The sequence below is a fragment of the Mauremys reevesii genome, linkage group 12 (assembly GCF_016161935.1).
Source record: "Mauremys reevesii isolate NIE-2019 linkage group 12, ASM1616193v1, whole genome shotgun sequence".
Taxonomy (NCBI): Eukaryota; Metazoa; Chordata; order Testudines; family Geoemydidae; genus Mauremys; species Mauremys reevesii.
The window spans coordinates 23,519,282-23,535,149 of NC_052634.1; the positions used below are offsets into that span (position 1 = coordinate 23,519,282).

Consider the following 15,868-nt stretch of genomic DNA (forward strand, 5'->3'; position numbering starts at 1 on the left):
GGAGAACACAGCCTGAAATGGGGGGGAGGGGGGCGTGCTACCCAGAGCTGGGGAAGGGGGTCCGAGTCCCAGCCACGCTCCACGGCACAAACATCAACGCTCCCTCCCTGGAGTGTGTCTGGGCTGAGAGTTAGCCCCTGAAACAAGCACCAAACTTCAGAAGACAACGCAGGGATAGATCACTTGATGATTGCCTGCTCTGGCCATTGCCTCTGAAGCTCCTGGCATCGGTTACTGTCAGAAGACGTGATAGTGGCCTAGCTGGACCATCGGTCTCACCCAGGAGGGCCGTTCTTATCTTCACCACTTTCCTCTAACCCAAGCAAAGCCAGGAGCAGGCCCAGCTCAGCAACTCTAGCAGGCTCCCTGGCCCCTGGCCCAGCATACAGCAAAACGACCCTGCCTCCACCAGGATAGACAGCCACCGACTCCCTCTTCCAGAGCAACACAGCCTTTCCCCGCTTTGGCTGTCTCCAAGCTGTCTGCGTGCTCTGCTCTGCTCCACGGCTGCCATGCTGCCTGAGATCAGGAGGCTGCGAGGTCTCACGGTCTCAGCTGAGCTGGTATCGCGTACCACCCCGCCCATCTCCTCATTCCCTTCATGGACCTCTGGGATGTGAGTAATTCTGTATTTGAGTGGCTCTCCCTCCCGGCCAATGAGCTTGGCATAGAGTAGCAGGGAGGGAGGAGGAAAGGGATTGTGCTTCAGTGAGAGCTCAGAAAGAAAGGTGCAGGTCCCCCACTAGAGCCCAGCCCAGCAGAGCAGAGCAGAGCAGAGCAGGCTGGAGAATGTGTGTATGGGTCTGACTACTTGCAGACGCACTGACGGAGCTAAGCTTTACGGCCAAGGTCCCTACCTGTGCAGAAAGCCAACTTGCTTGTGAAAAAGACGCCTCTTTCGGCTCCCCTTCCAAACTTCCAAATGCCTCCAAATGGGAAAACACACACACTGAAACACCCAAACGGTCCTAACGCTGGGGCCAGGTGAAAAAGAAAAGCAAGGAAAAGATTTCTAAATGGCCACCCTGCCAGAGTCGTACAGTCCTGACCTCCAGACTCACAGTTCTGCTGGTGCCTCTCACTCCCGACCCGCAGCCCCCTGCGCTCCCTCCAGCTCTGACGGTGCCCCTCACTCCCGACCCGCAGCGCCCTGTGCTCCCTCCAGCTCTGCTGGTGCCCCTCACCCCCGACCCGCAGCCCCTGCTATCCTATTCCTTACCTCCTGTGACGTTATGAGTATAATATAATATTTCATTGAAAGGTGACAGGGTCAGAAAGAGTTAATTAACTCACCTCACCCACTGACCTGACCCATGGGTGAACCTTAAGGACTGGTTAGGAAGATCTGTAAATGAACAGAGCTTTGAAATGCAAGTCTGCACTGTTAGAGGTAGAAGGGGAGATGTTTGCTCAGGGCTTGTGATGTCAGCAAACAAGTCTTGTCTATTGCTGTAGTTTTAATTCAAAGATCAAAAAAGGAATATTAATATTTATGATCATACTTGAGTGAAATAGTATTATTGTCTCTGTGTCTCTTTGAAGATTGTGCTAACCTGGATCTGAACTGATTAATGGGTAAATTACCCTGTGCTAATTGCCAAGATGTTTGGGAGAAGGAGTTAAGCCTGTTGTTTTCTCAGGCTGAAAGGCTGCTGGAAATGTATCAGAACCCTGGGACATGGTCCTGCTTCATCTCACATCTGCTTTCGGTTTCAAGAGAGGGAACTCTTAAGCCACAAGGACTGAGATCCCGAGTCACTGAGTGGAGTCACCCTGAATATGGACATTGGACAGTAACCTCTGGACTATTTCTAAAAGGACTTTTGGCAACTACAAGCTCACCTCTGCTATGCATCTGAACCTCGAGAATTGAATTCAAGTCTGTCTGTATATTGATCTTTTAACCAACACTCTCTCTCTTTTCTTTTTTAATAAATTTTAGCTTAGTTACTAAGAATTGGCTGTGGCGTGTATTTTGGGTAAGATCTAAGTTATAATTGAACCTGGGTGTGTGGCTGATCCTTTGGGATTGGAAGAACCTTTTCTTTTATATGATGAGATAAGATTTTCAGGAATCATCATCATATCTGACGTGTGTGTCGTGACGGAGGCCTGAGGCTGGGCACTTTAAGGGAACTGCGTTGTTTGGAATTCTGAGTAACCAGTGAGGTGCTACAGAAGCTGTTTTGTGCTGGTTGGTAAATCTAAGTATTAGAATAACCACCAGTGTTTGGGGTTTGTCTGCCCCGTTTGGTGTGCAGTTCACCCTGATTGAGTGACCTCAGCTGGCTCCACGGGCAGCACCGTCACACTGCTTCTTTCTAGTCACACTTTCTACACATCTAACATTAGTGTATAATGTAATACAGATCTATCCCAACACCTGCCGGAGGTCCGCTGGTAATGCGGATTCGGCGGCATGCCTGCGGGAGGTCTGCCGGTCCCGCGCCTTCGGCGTACCCACCACCGAATTGCCGCTGAAGCCGCGGGACTGGCAGAGCTCCCGCAGGCATGCCGCCTAATCCGCGTTACTGGGGACCTCCTGCAGGCAGCCTGCTGAAGGCAGCCCGATTGCCACCCTCACAGCGATCGGCAGGCTGCCCTCCGCAGCTTGCTGTGCTGGTGCCTGGAGCCGCCCCTGTCCCTGACCCAGGGCAGAGGATATTGAAGCTGAACAGCCAGAGCTTGCAAGATAAAGGAGCAGGGAGGCAAAGCCTGGCGGTGTTGGCAGAACAGGAAAGCATCAGAGGGTTCTATGGCAATCAGGGGGATTGGTGGGAGTCGGTGAGGGAGGAGTTGGTGGCTTTGTTCTGGTGGCCGGGGTAACACCACAACATTAAAGAAACCAACAGTGCCAAGTCCTGCAGCGTCGCCTGTGGGATTTCCACAAGAGCATCCAGGCAGGGGAGCCAGTCAGCGTGTGACTGTACAACTGGATCAAGGGACAGCTGGCCGAGTTCCAGGAGATGAGGCTGCAGCTGGCCGATATGAGTGGGAGCAAAACAGTAGCAGGTCCCATGGTGTAATGGGCATCACTCAGGACTTTGAGTCCTGGAATCTGAGCCCAAATCTTAGTGGGGCCTCTGCCAGGTAGGATGGTTTGCTGCAAAGCCTTGGAGCTCAATGTGCTTGGTTACCCTCTCCCTGGCTGAACTAGAGTGATGGGTTTTTTTTCTCCTCCTTCTGGATCACGGGTGCCCGCTGGAGATGGGTCTCTGGTCCAGCTGGGCCGCTAGAGGGTGGGGTCCTAGACCTTAACAGTCTGGCTAGAGATTCCTGCAGGTTGACCTGATGTTGGGTTTCTTGCTGCTTCACCTGATACCCACAACTTTGGTCTCTGTAGCTGCAGCACTTCCTCTTGCCCACATGGCATTTAAAGGAAGCAGGGCCGGGGCCAGGCTTCCCAGGCTGGAGCCCAGCACCTCTCCTCCTCTGGGCACCTGGAGCAGAGGCGGCTGGTGCTGACAGCTCCAAGGGAAGGCTTAAAAGCCACAGAGCAACCGAGGTCAGGGCCAGAGGAGGGCAGGACCATGCCTATGTGTGGCCTTCAGACAGGCACAAAAACACCCAGCCAGCCTGCTCCCTGCCGTGCCAAACCCCCACTGAAGGTCACCCACAGACCAGCATGTGGGGCGGCTGCTGATGCTCTGTGGCCAACATCAGAAGAGAGTAGGAAAGCAGGGCCAGCCCCCATGGTGGGGCCTCTGACCGTTCCCACTCAAGGTGCTCACTTTGGCAGTGGGGCAGGAGATTTTACCCCAAGAGGCTTTTCCCCAGCTGGCGAGAAGCAGAGAAACACCCAGGCTCCCAAGGTGCTATGTAGCAACCCCCCTCAAGCACAGGGACAGGCGCACACTTGGAAGAGGGAAACTGCTCCACACACTAGCCCGGGCAGCCGCCCATTTTCTTTAGCAAGTCAGGAAGGGCAAAGGTGAGACTGGAAGCACCTGGGGCTCATGCCCCAGCCTTTGTGACGCCCACCCCACAACTCCTTCCCGGGGCTCTAGCTGAAGCCAGAGCATTGGCCTGAGCAGCCAAGAAGAGGTTCCAGCCCTGAAGGGAGCAGGACGTTCAGCCCAAAGGTAAAACTGCACAATCACAACCACGAAGGGACTTGAACCCTCAATCGCCTGATCCGAAGTCAGACGCCTTATCCGTTAGGCCACGTGGTCACAAGAACAAAACCTCTCCAAGCAGTTATTTGGAAAAGGCAGACACTGTGTTTCTCAGGTCCTCTACTGAGTGGGGCCGAGACTCTCTGGGCACAAGAAGTCGAGTTCCCAGCGAGATGTGAGACAATTCTCTGCAGCCAGGTACAGGACTTTGGCAGGGAGGCTCAGGCATGGGGGATTGGGGTGCAGTGGACAGACCAGCTATCTAGGTGCTTAGATTTGGTCTCACTGAGGAGAAGGAGGAATCCTGCTGACAGGCAGTGGCTGTGGAGAAAAAGTGGGATGTCCAGGCTGCTCAGGTCTCCTTCTTCCAGCTCCTCATCTGGCTGAGCTGCTCCACCGGCCTGGACAAGTCCTCTGCATGCACAGCAAATAGCCCAAGAGCCATTGCTGCCAAAACCTGTGCTGGGGGGTGAGCTTCTGTCTTCCCTGTCCCATCTGCGCTAGAGCAGACCACTAGATTGAGAGAGACAGTCAACAACGATTAAGGCTCAGATTATATAAAGGGGGTCCCAGAATCTGTGACTTTCAGAGATCTCAGTGACATTTTCCACCTCAGCCCTGGGGCAGCAAGACTGGAGCTGTCGGCTGGTGGGGGCCCCACAGCTATCAGCCACCAGTGTCGGAAGGGGCTCCCACAGGCCCATGCCACCACGGATGGACCCCACAGCTCCCAGCTACTGTGGGTGGATCCCAGAGCTCCCAGCCACGGGGGGTTGTGCCGATCGGGTGTCTGCACTAATTTTGGCATCAATATGGTGATCCCTGAGAAGCTTGGGGTCCCCAGGTTGCCTAAGGAGGGGTGAACCGGCCCAGGTCGGAAACGGAGCAGGTCAAATCTCCCGTGCAGATCAGTAGTGGGATCGCGCCTGTGAGTAGCCCCTGCAGCTTAGCCTGGGCAAGACAGTGAGATACGGTCTCTTTTTATACACCCTCCATCCCCCACAGAGACTGCATGGGGGGATGGGAGCACCCATTGTGGGGACCCTGAACTGGTGGGAGGGAGGCACCATGTACCAGGGATCCCAAAACGCAGAACAGGGACACCCACACACCAGGTGTCTTGCAGCAAGAGCTGCAGTCTTGATTTACAAACTGCAAGTGATGGGGAATTTACCACCTCCCTTGCGGAGATTGTTCCATTAGATAATTAGCCTCATGGTTAAAAAATGGTTATTTCCAGTTGGCATTTTCTGACATCGACTACAAGCCAAGGGGGTCTTGTTCAGTGTTTGTCTGGTGAATTAAAGACCCCTTTAAATCACATATTCCCCGCTCTGGGAATTTGTAAAATGTATTTAAAACAGTGATTAAATCGCCTCTTAACCTCCAGTCAATGAAATCAATTGAGCTTCTTCAATCTCTCACTGTAGACAGAAGAGAACAATGCACATTTTCCTTGTTTTTAAAGGCAAAAATCCTGATCTTTCCAATGGGATCTTCTGCTTCAACTGTCAGTTTGGGGAAGAATTTGGCTTCCTGGGTTATAATCTGCCGGCTGGGTTATAATCTGCAGTCTGAAGGGTCAAATTTAGACGAGGCCATTAGTGCTGCCCCCGTCTGGCCAGAGAGGGGAGCTCACAAGCAGAGTTGAAAGCTGGAGCTGAGAGGGACCTGGCAGGACACGCGGGGCTCGAAGCCTCTCGCATGGGACCCTCGCTGAGCAGCAGGAGGCGGAGGGAAGCTGATTGTCAGGGCTCAGGGCTGCACCCTGCCATGCTGAGCCGGTGTCTGTGCTAAGCTCGGCATCAATCAGATGATTCTGGGAAGTTCGGGGTGCCCGGGCTCCCACAGGAGGGTGAAGCAGGTCACCCCTGGAGCAGGGTAAAGCTGCAGGGTGACAGTGGGGTTGCTGCCCCTGTGAACAGCTGCTGTAGCACCACCTGGGCAGGACAGGGAGAGCCAGTTATACCCCCCCCCCAGCCTGTATCGGGGGATGGGAGCGCTCACACCCTGGGGACCCACCCACCAGAGATCTGCTGGGGGGGAGAGTGGCACCCACACTCCCAGGATGTTGTACGGGGGGGCAGAGTTACCTGGACACCTGGGCTCCTGGATGGGGGATGGGGGGCACCGAAACATCTGGGATCTTACATGAGAGGAGAGAGAAGCCTGCATCCAGACATGAGACGGGGGCGGGGAAAGCAGGATCATTTCCCAGTTCCAGGCTGTCCCCGTCTGGCCAAGGCACAGAGCTCACAAGGAGAGTTTAAAGCTCCAGCTGCCAAGCAATAAAAGCAGCCAGGCTCCATGGCTGGTGCCTGTGATCCCAGCTCCTGGGGAGGCTGAGGCCGGCGGATCACTTGAGCTCAGGAGTTCTGGGCTGCAGGGGGCTGTGCCGATCGGGTGTCAGCACTAAGTTCAGCATCAATATGATGATCACAGGGGAGCTTGGGGTCCCCAGGTTACCTAAGGAGGGGTGAACCGGCCCAGGTCGGAAACAGCGCAGGTCAAAACTCCTGTGCTGATCAGTAGTGGGATTGCACCTCTGGATAGTCCCTACAGCGTAGCCTGGGTAAGACAGTGAGACACAGTCTCTTTTTATACGGACACCCCCCGCAAAGCCTGGAGGGGGGGATGGGAGCACCCACACGCTGGGGATTCTGAGTTGGGGGGAGGGACGCCCCCCTGCAACACAGATCTTGAAAAGGGGAACAGCGACACCCACACACCACAGAGCCTGGATGGGGGCAGGGGAACCACACACAGGAGCTAGTTCATGGGGCGGGGGACACACCCATATGCTCCATTGCCCCATTCTTAATGAGAAGAACGGGGGCATCCGCACAACACGGATCCTTAACGGGTGGGGAGACACCCACACACTCCATTATTAACCAGGAGGGATAGGGGCACCAGACACCCCCAGTAGCGTGGAGAAAACCCACATCCACCAGATCCCTCATGGGGGGTAAGACAGAGGGGACTGTAACGGGGCCCAGCGCACCCACACACCAGGGATTGTTAAGGGTTGAAGGGACAGGGACACCCACACACACTGAGATCACATCCTTGGAGGAACGCAAACCCTCCACAGAAGGACCTGGTCTGTTCCATGATGGCAGCCCAGCCTGGGTGAGTCAAAGTCTCCTTTTATACAGGCACGTCCCAGAGATCCTGACTAGGGGGAGAGAGACACCCACCCCCAGAGATCCGTAATGGTCTAGGGTGCACCCACACACCAGGGATTCTTATGGGTGGGAGGAATGGAGACAGCCAGACACACTGAGATCACTTCCTCCCAGGAGCCTGGGCCAGACAGGGAGACACAGTCCCCCTTTACATATCTGCCAGACAACCTTCCTCCCACTCCCTCCACACAATGTTCTTATCTGGAGGTGAAGCCAGCGAAACCACATGGAGGATTCTTATCTGGGGAACGGGGGGGACCCACTTACCACCAGAGATTCTTAAGGGCAGCAGGAACAGGGACTCCCACATCTGTGGCATGGGGGTGGGTCGCCTGCTGGGATCATCTGGGCATATTTCACCTCGTCAGTTCCCTGCCATTGCCTTGGGGGCCCCTTGTTCACTGCCTCTGGTACCCAGTTTAGCCTCCTTCCTGAGGGCTGAAACGCTTTGATCTATCTAAGGTCTGTGGGATCAATACGTGTCATGGTGTAATTCTGTATTATTCGGGGTCAGACTAGCTGAGCTAATGGCCCCTTCTGCCCTTAAACGCCATGAAAACATTTCCCTGGTTTCTCCTTGCGCCTGACAGACACCACGGTGAGGGGCCCAATAGAAGATCCTTGACACAGCGCTCTGGCTCTTACTTTACTTGGGGACGTCAGCGCTTTCCTAGCAAAGCTGCTGCTAAAGCGCTGGATTTGGGGAACGGTTCGGCTCCGGTTCAGAGATCTGCCTGCGGGGTGTGAACCTGCCACGAGGAGCGGGAAACTCAACCAGCAACGGGAGGCGTTGGCTGAGCTCCAGGCTGCCCCCGTGTGGCCAACGCTTAGAACTGAGCAGCGGAGTTTAAAGCTGGCGCTGGGAGGGACCTGAACACGTGGGGCACGAAGGCTCCTGCATGTAACGCTTGTTGGGTGGGCAGCTGAGTGTAGCTGATTGCTGGAGTTCAGGGCTGCACCCCGGGGTGCTGAGCAGGTGTCTGTGCTCAGGTTGGCCTCGCTATGATGGTTTTTGGGAAGTTTGGGGTCCCCAGTCCTCCTAGAGAGAGGGGAGCCAGGTCAGCCCAATGGGAGCACCCACACGCTGGGGATTCTGACTTGGGGGAAGGGACGCACCCAACCAACACAGATCTTGAAAAGGGGAACAGAGACACCCACAGATCCCGGATGGGGGCAGACAGGGGAAACCACACACGGGAGCTAGTTCATGGGGTGGGGGACAGAGACACCCCCCAGAGATCCTGGATGGGAGCACCCACATGATGGGGATCTTGAACTGGGAGGAGGGAAGCACCATGTACCAGAGGTTCTGAAGGGGGAACAGGGACACCCACACACCAGGTGTCTTGCAGCAAGAGCTGCGGTCTTCATTTACACCCGGCAGTGATGGGGAATTAACCACGTCCCTTGCGGAGCTTGTTCCACTAGATGATTAGCGTCATTGTCAGGGCCGGCTTCAGGAAGTGCGGGGCCCAATTCGAACAGTTTCGATGAGGCCCCGGCAGGGATGACTAAAACAAAAAAACCCTTTAAAAACCCCTTTCATTTCTTCCATGTATTATTTACTTTCCATGACTATATAAATAATAACACAATTATCTATTACATACATTGCATCATATATTAATTAGCTGATTTGCACTTTCATATTAGGAAAATAATTTGTTTTGATAGTTCTCCAACTGATTTTCTTCACTGTTTATTTTATTAAAATTTATAAATATTTCCTTATTAATATAAAATTGCCCCCTCCCCCCCCCCCAGTGCCGCCCGGCCCCGTGGAAACAAACTCTCCTTCCCCAGCTCCGCCCCATCGAAACAAGGTTCGGTGGGGGCGGGGGGCAGGAAGAAACAGCACACATGGGGTGACCAGATCACAGCAGTAAAATAGGACCTGTCCCCTCCCTGCTCAGCCCCACCATCACACCCCTCTTCACCCCCTAGCCCTCCGCTGGCTTGCTGCATCCCTCCTAGTCAGTCCCCACCCACCACTTGCCTCCTTTCACCTTCTCCCTCCCCTGCCAGAAACCCCCATGCCCGCCCCTAGAACTCCTGCTGGCTCACTGCTCATCTCTGTGCCCACCCGCCACTTGCCCCCTCACCCTCCCCACCAAGTATAATGCCTCATTCAAAGACCCAGGGGTCACTATATTACTGCACACAGCAGTCAATCAATGCAGTTGTAGATAAATCTCTGCATTATGCATTTTTGTGTAACTTTTATATGACTTTGTAGTGAACCTTGGTAATATGTTATAGCAGGCCCTAAAGGTAGTGTAATTAAGGTAAAAGAAAAATGTCTTTTTGCTAGAAGTAGAATAAGATCTTCCCCCCACTTTGTAATCAGTTGCCCTGTTGAATGGATGAGGTGTGAATGAGGAAGGTGTGGAAGGCAGCACCTCCAGACAGCTGCAACCCTTGGAGAGGGGCTGGGAGCCAGACCAAGGAGAGCTTTGCCCAGGCTGAGTGGGACGGAGTTTGGGTGCTTGGTGCAGGCTCTGGGCTGGGGCACGGGGTGGGGTGCAGGAATGGTGGAGGGGTGCAGGCTCTGGGAGGGAGTGCGGATGGCTGGGTGCAGGCTCTGGGACAGAGTTTGGGGGCTGGAGAGGGGGTGCTGGGTGCTTGGGGGGGGAGGGGCGGGGACTGCCATCACATGTGGCTTCCTTCCTCCTCTGCTGCCCCTCACCATAGCCTCGGTGGGGAATGGGGCTGCCCCTTGCCCAGTGTTTGCAGGAGTGGTGGCTGGGGGGAAACCCAGTCAAACTCTGGTTTTACTCTTTCGTTGATGGGTCACTTTAACCCATTACACACCCTTTCCCGCCTCTCTCACTCCGCTTTTCTACTGGGCTTGTTTGCTCTTTTCGGTGGAGCCAGATGAAAACCACAAACCTCAGTGAGAGCAACAGGCTGGAAGACTAGACTGAACCCACCACCCAGCCTAGTCCATCCCAGAGCCCAGGACTGAGGGCAAATGTCCCCCCACCCCCAGGCCACCTGCTTCCACTCCTGGCCTCTCCCAGCGCTGCCAATGATTCTGTATGGCTGCATGAGGCGGGATTTCAACCGGACCCCCCCCCGCTAAATTCACCCCTGTTTTGCAACCACTCTGCACCAAGAGCACCTTCCTTCCCTGCCTAGAGCTGCTGGATGGCTAGAAAGCTGAGCTGGGCATTTGATTGGTCTGGTATATTATCATGCCCCCCCTCAAAAAAACCTTAATATCCCCACAGCTTTGGGGGAGGGGAATAGCCCCCCCCCCAAAAGCTGGTCTAATTTATTGTTGTAGGGCAAACGAAGGAGCCATAGTTTAATGGAAATATTCAGCCCCTACAGAGATCTTGCAGCAGGGAAAGCAGAGTTGATGGGAAGGGAACTGGTCTGGATAGGAGCCCCCCGTCCTCTTCCTGTGCAAAATAATTTGGAGAGGGGAATCAGATCACTCCGTGCCTCAGTTTCCCCTCTTGCCGGAGGGGGGCGCGGGAGAGAGAAGTCTCAGCCTGCCTGTTGCAGACCTTTCGCATTCTCCCCTCTTGATGTATTTGGTTTCCTCCTCAAACCCCCCTCTCTCTCTCACCTGGAGTTCACAGCACTAAGTACCGGCTCGGGGCTTTTTTCCTGGGTTACATGATCCCGACTTTAGTTTTGAACCAGACACAGGCAGGCACCAACTCACCCTCAGACAGCAACACCACGAAAACCACAACACCAGCCCAATATTACAACCCTGCGGGGAATCACAGGGTCAGACACTCACGGCTGGAAGCCCCAGCAGCTGCTCAGGTGAGTGAGGTGCACGGCAGAGATTCCTGTCTCCCACCGGACCGGAAGCTCCCTCGGCGTCTCCTCCAGGTGAGTGCTGGGGGTGGGGGAGGGGAAGGAGGGCTGCAAAGCACATGTGCCTTCCCCCCCCCTCCTGACCTGCAACACCCAGGCGGCTGCCTCTGCCTCAGCCGGCCAGGGTCTCTCGTTGCCTAGCAACAACAGCTGCTGCTTCCGGGAGACGCTGCCGGCGCGGGGCCCTCTCAGGCGCGGGGCCCAATTCGGGGGAATCGGGCAAATCGGCCTAAAGCCGGCCCTGCTTGCAGCCCTTCTCTTCCACCCTGACTGATGGGGGGAGTATTGAGCCTCCCTCCCTTAGGCCCTTCAGCATCCCTGGGGAACACCAACGCCGCCCAAGTGACTTTGGGCCAGTAGGTCAACCAATAGGGCTGCCTCCCAGGCCAGGCTGCAGCCCAGCTTCAGGACTGAGAGGAAATGGAGCTCGCATCCCTACCTACAGGACTCCAGGCATGGCCAGGCTTCTGGATCAAACGTCCCCTCTTGTGCTCAAGTCACAACAGCTAGCGGGTGAAAGACAGGCTTTCATGGCCTTTGAGAAAGCAAGACAGAGCCTTGGAAGACCCAGCAGGGTTTGTGGCACAGGAATTGCCCTCAGATCCCACCGAGACTTCAGCTCAGATTGCAGGATTCAAAGTCCCGAGTGCTGCCCTTACACCATGGGACCAATAGGGAACCCCCAGACCTCTGCTGAGCTCTGGTGTGGATGACCCTGTGGGGGCAGCCCTGCATTTGCTCACCAAGTTGTCATGCAGCAGTTTGCTGCAGCTCCCAGAGGCCTTTCTTAATCCAGCCTGAGAGGCCAGTGGGCATGTGAGGAAGTTGCCCCTTCAGTCCCAGGCAGTACATGGCCCTTCCTAGTGAAAAGCCAAGTCCTGGGGAAAAAAGGTCAAATAACACCCTAGAGAGATGCCTTCTTCCATTTTAAGAGGAATGGGTCCTGCTTCACCTGACCAGGGACTTGAACCCTGGACCCTCAGATTAAAAGTCTGATGCTCTGCCAACTGAGCTAGCCAGGCTCACATGTTAAAAAAACAAATTTTGTGCAGAAGAGAAACTCGTCATGAAAATGAGGGCAGGAAACAATACAGAAAACCTGCTACTCTCGCTCTCTTAGCAGTCCTAGCCCCAGCCTGCTCCTCCATCCGGTGCCCTGAGGCCTTATTCTTTTTTTAGTTAAATATCAAATCCAGGAGAAAACACAGTTATACAAAGCAAAACGAAATCACAAACAGAAATGTCATTGGAAATACAAAACTAAAAAAGGAAAATGCAATCCCCATCACTTTATCATATCTGGGCCATTCCTGTATCGAGAGCACCCGCTAAGGTCCCTGTGTGCTTACGAGAAACCTGGAGGAACTCATACCACAGCCTGAACATGAAACTCAACTGCTGCCAGGTGCTGCAGTAAAATCCTTTCCCTGCTGTGACGTTGCACTCCATGTGATTTTATGAAAATATGCTAATGAGTGTGAATATAAAGTGACTGGACTATGCTTCATGCAAAAGGTCTCTTGTAAGGTATCATTACAAAGCTTATAATCTACTGAGTGTGTTCATCCTATTTGTATGAACCGATCATTCCTGTATCTGAAACTAGAAATATGAACTATAACTCTGAGGTTCTGTTGTAATGATGCAAAGTGTGGGCCATTAATAGTGGTTTGGACTCTTGATGGCTCCCATTGACCAGGACAATAGACTGTAGATGGCTCTGTCCTGCACCATTTAATTTGGTCTTATTAAAATGTAACTAGCATGTTACACTTGTGTTTTTAAAGGTGGCTTCCCCAAGCAATCCCAAGTTGTTCTTCCCACAGCTGCACACTCTCCTGCACCCCAACCCCCTGACTGAGCCCAGCCCCTGCACCCAAACTCTCTCCCAGAGCCCAGCCCCTCTCCCTCCCACACCCAAACTCCCCCCCAGAGCCTTAGGCAGGTGTGTGTGGGGTGTGGGGCAGGACTTAGTCCCATTCTGGGCACCACCAAAAATTATATAAACCTGCCTCCCGTGTCCAGTCCAACCTTCTGCTGATGCACCTCAGCCCAAACCCATGCAGGGTTTGAAGCTTCCATTGCTTAAACTCCAGGACACTGAGGGATTTCAGCTCCCCTTTGCCCAGAGGGAACCTTCACCCCACTCCCAGCCAGGTTCTTGTCCATGGGATCACTGTAGGGGGCCTGGGTCCCGCTGGGTCTTTTCTCTCTCTGTGACAGGCCAGGGTGCAATAACTGGGGCATCTGATCACCCAGGACCTTCTGTGGGGCTGCCATTCCCCTTCCCCTTCTGTGGTCTCATCAGTCATTGACTCCAGCCTTTTTTCTATCCATCGTCAGCACCATCCCAAGCAAGCTGCACTCGCCTCAAAAAGACAAAGAGCCCTGTGGCACCTTACAGACTAAGAGACGTATTGGAGCATGAGCTTTCGTGGGTGAATCCCCACTTCGTCAGATGAATGTCATAGAAATTTCCAGGGGCAGGTATAAATATCCAGGAAAGAATCAGTCTAGAGATAAGGAGGTTAGTTCAATCAGGGAGGATGAGGCCCTCTTCTAGCAGTTGAGGTGTGAGCATCAAGGGAGGAGAAACTGCTTTTGTAGTTGGCTAGCCAGGCACAGAATTCCCACTGCATTCATCTGACGAAGTGGGGATTCACCCACGAAAGCTTATGCTCCTGTACATCTGTTAGTCTATAAGGTGGCACAGGACTCTGTCTCTTTTTACAGATCCAGACTAACACAGCTACCCCTGTGATACTCAAAAAGACAGTGTCCCCTGGTGGGTGTGAATCACTGACCTCTCTCCTCTCTGAGCACTGACTGCCCCTGTGTTTCCTTGCCTCTCAGTCTGTGCAGATGGGACCTTTCCCTCCGGTGCTGGAGGATTCGCCCTTCTCATCTACCCTTGTCCCAAGCAGCAGAGCGGGTGGGAATCTTACATGTACTGAGCTGACTTAGGAGCAGAAACCCCCCCAGACCTTCCATGCAATTGTCACTTGCCCCTCACTGAGCAGGATTAAAACTCCTGCAGGGAGACTGCTGGGCCACATCCCCTCTGGGCAGGAGCAAAGCAGCAGGGTGAAAAAACAAACATGGAGATTGAACCCAGAGCCTCATACGTGCAAAGCATGTGCTCCATCCCCACACAGGGTGTGGGGGCTATGGGTTACATTCAGAGCCCTCCTGTTTCCACTGCATCTAGAGATCTATAAGCTTCATGAGAAGCCCATTCCCCTCTCTGAGGGCCAGTCCTGCTCTCCTGCAGGTTACTTGTTCATAGGGGTCACTTTTCAGCAGGGCCAGATTCAATGTGTGGGGCACAGAGAATTCGTGCTTTGGTCTCAGGGTGCAGAGATACACTCAGCCCTCTCCCCTGCATTGGGTGGGGGGGCGCTGCCACCTCCTGCTGCAAGGTCATGGTGGGGGACTCTGTGAGCAGCTCAACACCTCACCCTGGCGGCAGAAGTGGGGTGGGGAGCTCCAGGTGTTTCCACCTGCCTGTAAAGTCCAGCTTTCCCCAGCACGTTCACTGCGGTGCAATTGGGTCACTGTTTCCATGGCTGAACAGCAAAGAATCACTCTCAGTTTCCCTTCTATCGGCAGCAGGATTAGCCTGTGTTGGTGGTTAGTGAGGTGGATCTAGTTGTAGATTGTTATTCATTCCCCACCTTGACAATTCACACAGTCCCTTTCCTACTCAAATCCCCAGAACCTCAGTGATCCTGGTAGCAGGGGTTGGGGCCTGAGATTTTCAGGGTTCTTTTCCCCCCACCTGGAGTGAACTCAGCTTTTCCCCCACCCCAGACAATCCATGAAATAACAACAGGGGCATAAAGAAAGAGGGGAGGGAACATCTCACAGCCAGGGCTGGATGTGCCCAGGGCCCCCTGCTTGTCCATTGTTTCCATGGAATTTGGCCCCCTGCTTTGCACAAGGGACAGAGAAAGATCTTGCTGTTCCTGTGTCTGTGCAAGGAACATTGTGCTTCCCTAGGAAAGAGAGGTGGGAAATGGCCCCATGGTGGGACAATATCCTCAGGATTAAGACCTAAGGACTCAGGCTGAGAACTGATAGAACTGCACTCATCTGGCATTTAACAAATTGTCTTCCATGGAGCAGGGCCAGATCCAGCATTTTTGCCACCCCAAATGGAAAAAAAATGTATAAAAGCCACAATCAGGGGCAACTCTACCTCTGTCGCTTTTGGCAGCAAGTCCTTCCCTCCAAGAGGGCTGAATTGCCACCGAAGAGCCCGACATGCCTCCCCTTTCCATTGGTCGCCCCAGGCACCTGCTTGCTGCACTGGAGCCAGCCCTGCCATGGAGACACTGGGAAGATGGGGGAATCAGGAAAAAATTAAGGTTTTGTTTACATTGCAAGCGAAGAATAACTGAAGCTTTTTTGGTTTAAAGTCACTTTTCCCTGACTGGGAATTGAACCCAGGCCATGGCAGTGAGAGTGCCAAATCCTAACCACTAGACCACCAGGGAGGTGATGATAATTTTTGTCTCACTTATGTTACACTTTCTTAGGTTACTTTCTATCCACTTTCTGAAACTGCTCCATTGTCCATTTGCTGAGGGGCTAAGAGCAGAGAGTGCAGGAACCCCTGTGCTCAGGGTCACAACCTGAGCCCAACCCAAGCCACTGAAACAAACTCAAATCATGCTTCCTCCAGCAGGATCACAGAGCCACACAAAGAAAACCCGTGAGGAACAATCCTCC

At 53.7% G+C, this 15,868-nt stretch overlaps 3 non-coding genes across 3 annotated transcripts; all 3 read right to left on the reverse strand.

The window, feature by feature from the left end:
• Positions 1-4,099: 4,099 nt before the first annotated feature.
• TRNAR-UCG lies at positions 4,100-4,172 on the reverse strand. Its single transcript has one exon. It is a non-coding gene; the product is annotated as a tRNA-Arg (tRNA).
• A 7,914-nt stretch (positions 4,173-12,086) lies between these two features.
• Positions 12,087-12,159, reverse strand: TRNAK-UUU. Its single transcript has one exon. It is a non-coding gene; the product is annotated as a tRNA-Lys (tRNA).
• Positions 12,160-15,561: 3,402 nt separating this feature from the next.
• TRNAE-CUC lies at positions 15,562-15,633 on the reverse strand. Its single transcript has one exon. It is a non-coding gene; the product is annotated as a tRNA-Glu (tRNA).
• Positions 15,634-15,868: the final 235 nt, after the last annotated feature.